Source organism: Macrotis lagotis, chromosome X (genome assembly GCF_037893015.1).
Source record: "Macrotis lagotis isolate mMagLag1 chromosome X, bilby.v1.9.chrom.fasta, whole genome shotgun sequence".
In the NCBI taxonomy this organism is placed as follows: domain Eukaryota; kingdom Metazoa; phylum Chordata; class Mammalia; order Peramelemorphia; family Peramelidae; genus Macrotis; species Macrotis lagotis.
In genome coordinates this window covers 38,427,374-38,432,766 of record NC_133666.1, presented here as the reverse complement: position 1 = coordinate 38,432,766, position 5,393 = coordinate 38,427,374, and the positions used below count along the sequence as shown (strand labels likewise).

The following is a 5,393-nucleotide window of genomic DNA, read 5'->3' as shown; positions in this document are numbered from 1 at the left end:
AATGGATTGTGAACTTGGGTAAACAAGCCCATTTGAAAACTGTTTCACACTGAATATTAAAGTGTCAATTGAACAGTTTCCTAGAACTGGGGTCTTAAAACCCGGGGAAGGTGATCAGGGGCTGGAGATAGATGACCCACTACAATACAGTCAAGAATTTAGCCAAGTCATGAGTGTGAGTAAGCACAGTGACGGAAAGGGCAGAGCATACAGTCCAAACTCAGTGACATTCTTCAGACCTTTAAAAGTTTAGGAAGCTATGTGACAAGAGGAAAAACAAGTAAAATCAAATAAACACCCTAAAACCTCTTTCTATTGCACTAGATATGGTTTTTGTTTCAGCCAATCTACCAGTGTAGGATGTCTTGGCCGAAGAATGACATTCAAAACAGTACTGGCAGGCTCAGAGTCTCTTTCCTATAAAACTCCCCTCTATTTCCTCCTTATGGCAAGGGTGAGGATTTCTCAACAGAGTTTTGTATAGTACATTGCTCTGGCTTTACCTTCCTCCTCCTAGTTTTCAAAGCAAACATACTCTTAGATCAATGGGTGCTGATAAGTTTCCATAAGATACAGAAGTCTCTTTTCTGTTTCATTGCCTCCCACCCTCAATGACAACAACACCAATAAACCCAAAACAGCATTCTCTCTTCTTCCTTAAGAGTATAAAGCCATTTGAGAGGGAGGGGACCTCCAGGGACTGATGGGAATATTTGCAGCCTGTCAAAGGATAAGATACTTCCTGATAGGTTAGAGGTGAGCAGGGGCCACCCTGAGTTTACTCCTGCCCAAATCATCAGATCTTTCAGTGTATTGTCCTGGCTGTTATATGAAGATAAAAATTTCTTAATGTCTTTAATTCAAAGCCCATTTCCTTAAATTTGCTCACCAGCTGAAGAAGTTCTGTTGTCTTTTCCTCTGAACACTGGTACATTTCCAAACTTCTTCCAGAATGGGATCAAAGTTCTTTTCAAAGAGCTCTCTTTGTGTAAAAACATAATCAAGAGCCTGTTCTATATTTTCTCCTTTCTTCTTCATGGCTTTCAAGACACAATCGTATCCATAGAACGTGTTGACCATTGTCTCCACATGCTGCTGTTCACTGGGAAGTAATGCTTGCAGGTCTTTCTAGGTTAGTATACTTGAACCTTGGGGAACAGCTTGCTGTTACCATCAGCATTGTATTTAGAGGTGAGAGGTTCTTCACACACTGAAAAAGGAGACAAAGAAGGAAGGAAGTTGGGATGAGAGTGGTATTGTGAGCATTTCTTTGCCAGTGACCATCATTTGGTGATCATTGAGTTCCCTAGCATTGTTCTGGGAGCAGGATTTTAAGGATTTCAAGAAAGTGCCATTGTGGAGGCAGGTAGTCTTCTGAAAACTGCTTGTAGGTTTTACTGTCTTCAGCTCACTGTCATTTGAGTCAAGTTTGAGGAAGGAAAGAAATTTGATATTGCTTCCAGTAATGATAAAAGGGAAGGCCATTTTGGAAAACAGTGACAAATTCTCACATTTACCTAACTATGGTAGTCATAAAATCATTAGGTTTGTGAAGGGGCTTGAAACTCAGTGCAGCCCATTTCAGGAATGTCAATACTCCCTGGTCTTGAACGTGGCTAAGTATGACTCCCTGACAGACGAGTGACATTCTTCAGGCCTTTAAATGTTTAGGAACCTGTGTGACATTAAGTTTGAGTCTAACATCCTGCTTTGGGGAACATATTGTCCAAGACCTTGGTCATGATAGGCTCAGTGGTACTACCAAGAATGTTTCTCTGGTCTTGCTTCTCATCAGTAGGTTTGAATTCTGTGTTATCCAATGAATCCTCTTCACATTCAAAGTCAGTAGGCTTGAGGTCTGTTTTTCTATGAGGTGAGAACTGTCTGTTTTATGTTACTTTTACTGCTACAGGTTGAGATAAGAATATTGTGCTTTAAACTGGCAAGGATAGGGTTAATGAGCCGTGGCTTTGTGACCAGGCAGTGTATCTTTGAGAAACTCATTTTGCTGTCACCCTCTGGGTCACTCTTGGAATTCATTTTGCTTCTTCTTCTTCAACCCTTTTGCTTAATTTCTGATTGAACTTCCCAGAGTTTCTCAGTGTCTTCTGACCACTTGATTGTTTTGATTTTCCCAAGGAAAAGCACACACACAAAATCATCAAGTGACATAGTTCTGAGGTTCTTTCCCTTTAGTGAGGATTGGTTGCCCTGATGCTTCCTTCATGTTCCAGGCAGATTAAGTTTACTGTTGGTGTTTTCCTGGCAGCTTGTAGCAATCAGGTAAAGAGAATCTAATAGGTAGACCAATTTTAGAATTTGTCTCCCATCTTAAATGAGGCATCATCAATGCAACTGAAAGTCCTGTGAAATTCTGAATCTGACTTCTTAAAAGTCATTTAGAATCCAAGTGCCTCTCCTGTGAATGAGGCATGGGCCTGCCATCTGTCTATTCCAACTTGGTCCCAAAGCACTTATAGCAGCCCCTTCTACTCTACCCTCCCTGGACTCACTGCTACCATATTGTGCATCAAATTTCCCCCTTCTTAAGGCAGCCTCATTCTATCTTTGAATAGTTTCAGTTTCTAGGATGTGAGTATGTGTGTGTGTGTGTGTGTGTGTGTGTGTGTATACATCATTGCCCTCTAGGGACAAGTAGAAAAAAATCTATTTTATTATTTTGCTTTTAAAATATTTGAAGTTGTAAACTATTACTTCCATTACCCTCCCACCCCTTATTTTATACTTCTTTAGGCTAAAGACTTTTGGCTAATTCAATCCCCTTCACATGGAATGAACTACAGGCACCTTCCTTACCATTCTGTATGCCCTTCTCTTGACTCTCTCTGGATCATCAATGTGAACCTAGATTTGATCACAGTCCTCCAGAGGTGGCCAGGCCAGGTTGGAGGAGAATGCTCTCCTGGCCTTTCTTGTACTCCAGACTCTGCAGTCTAAGACCACATTAGTCTAAGAGAGAAGCAATTCAGGATTTGTACTGGAGTTTCAGTCAACAGTATTTATTGATTTTTCAACGAAATATTAGCAACGCACTGGTCACTGCCAGTAGTATCAAATCTGGGATAATTGTTCTATCTCTCCAGTGAACTTCAGAAATGGCTGCTAGCTGCTTAGCTCTAAATAGAGTCCAGAGGGCCTAGCTGGATGGCAGTTTAATTGACCCCATAGTCAGCATCCACTACTCCATCCCAGAACACTGACACTTTCCTCTGAGACTTTGAAAGATCTTACATAATCCTGATGGTAATTAATAAAATGTAATTCCAAAAGGAGAGGAGATGAGTGGAACAGTATGCAGAAGGGAATTTACCTCTACAAATGCTCCCTCCGAAGAAAGTAGATGAAAAATGATTTCCCTAGTGATAGACACAGTGCTTTCTCTCAGAACAGCCTCAATTAACAGAGTGACTTCTATTTCTTATTCCCATCAGCTTCTTTACTCAATGTCTCAGTATAAGTTTCTATGTCTATCTCTTCCTCCTGTTTGAGCCATGTCTCCCTCACCCCCTCCTCCCCCTCCCTCTTCTTTTATTACTATGAGCTACTCATGCATAATTCCTTCTGGCTCTGGGAAAATCAGCACAGAAAATTACATCTTTACTTCTCTGCCTTTTGATATGGTCAAAATTCATTTTGATATGTTCATCTCCAGTTCTGAGCATACATACAGAAAGACATCACCACTATCATAGGAGAGTGGTTAAGCAGTCATACCCCCACCCATGGCATTTTTTGAGTAGTCCTGAAAACATCTCTTTTTTCCCCTTAATTAGTGCCACTCTGTCTAAATTTCTCTGGTGAGAGAGATTTATTTTTTCAATTTTTTAAAATTTCTTTTTTTTTGGTAAGGCAATAGGGTTAAGTGACTTGCCCAAGGTCACACAGCTAAGTAATTTTTAAGTGTCTGAGGTCATATTTGAAATCAGATCCTCCTGACTCCTGGGCAGGTACTCTATCCACTATATTGCCCAACTGCTCTGAGGGATTTCTTTAGATCAAGTATTGGCCCTTCCAAGTTTGTCTTTCAAAATGCAAATACCCTTTGGGCAGGTATCAGTTAAATTACTAACATCATAAGATGGAGGAGGTGAATGGTTGCTTTCCTCCTTCCTAGAATGGTACAACTCTAAGGGCAGCTAGGTGGTGCAGAGAATAGAGCACTGGCCTTGGAGTTAGGAGGACAGGAGTTTAAATCTAGCCTCAGACACTTGCCACTTACCAGTTGTGTGACCTTGGTCAAGTCACTTAACCCTGATTTCTTCACTTCCAGGGCCATCTCCAGTCATACTGATTCCTATCTGGCCACTGGACCCAGATGACTCTGGAGGAGAAAGTGAGGCTGGTGACTTAGCACAGCCCCTCCACACTCCAGTCCAATTCATGTGCTTGTCATGGCATCACCTCCCTGATGTCATGTTCATCCTCGAGAATGAAGGTCAAACATTATTATTATTACAGCTCTAGCAGTGACTACTTATGGGCAGAGTCCAGTCAGCCAGCACTGAAAGGATAATATAACTTTCAAATCCAGCTTCTAAATACCAGACAAGGATTGTGCACTAGTCGAATTGTATTAATGTAACCTTTAAAGCTCGACTCATATGCCACTTGCTAGAAGAAACTTCTCCTAATCCTGTTCCTGAGATTCTTCCTGCAGATGCTCTCAGAGGGCCTTCCTTGATGCCCACAGAGCTCCCCTCCTTTGCCTTTAGAATCTGTTATTACAGATTAAATAGGGTGTATCTCCTTCCCCATCTAGTCTGTAATTTCCGTGTCTAATTTTTGTTTCTACCCCTGGTACTGGGTACAATTCTCTGCATACCTTAGACTTTTAGCAAATTTTAAAAAAATGAAGTATAGGAATAATAGATTTAGAACCAGAAGAACATCAAATCTAACACCTGTTTTTTTTTTTTTTGGCAGATGAAGGAGATTAGGGACCAGAAAGTGGTTAGATAATTTTTTTTAAGATTCTACAGGTAATAAGTGTGATTGAAACCAAATTGTCTGGTTCTCCATCGAGTCATTGTTCATCCCACTCTCTACATGCCGGATCTCATGGTCCTCTTTGAGAAGGAAGGACAAACAACAACAGTTCTCTCTTTACTATACCATTCTAGGATTTTGCATTCAGGGTGTGGGAGGGGCATTGGAGAAGTGCTTTCTGGTGGACATTTTGTCCCAAATTGAGTCCTACTGTGTCTTTCTGCCATGAACATTTTATTTTTCCTACTTCAAATTTTGGTCACATGTGGTTGTCCTGAGTTGCCGATTGTGTATAATGTAAGTACTGGACCAGAGAAGTGTTCTGCAAGTATGGCATTTTAAATAACTATTTATCCTCCCTATGCATAGGAAGCATTAATTTACTG

General features: G+C 40.8%; 1 pseudogene; it reads right to left on the bottom strand.

Moving 5' to 3' along the window:
- Positions 1 to 608: 608 nt before the first annotated feature.
- On the bottom strand, positions 609 to 2,399 carry LOC141498637 (ubiquitin-associated protein 1-like; annotated as a pseudogene).
- Positions 2,400 to 5,393: the final 2,994 nt, after the last annotated feature.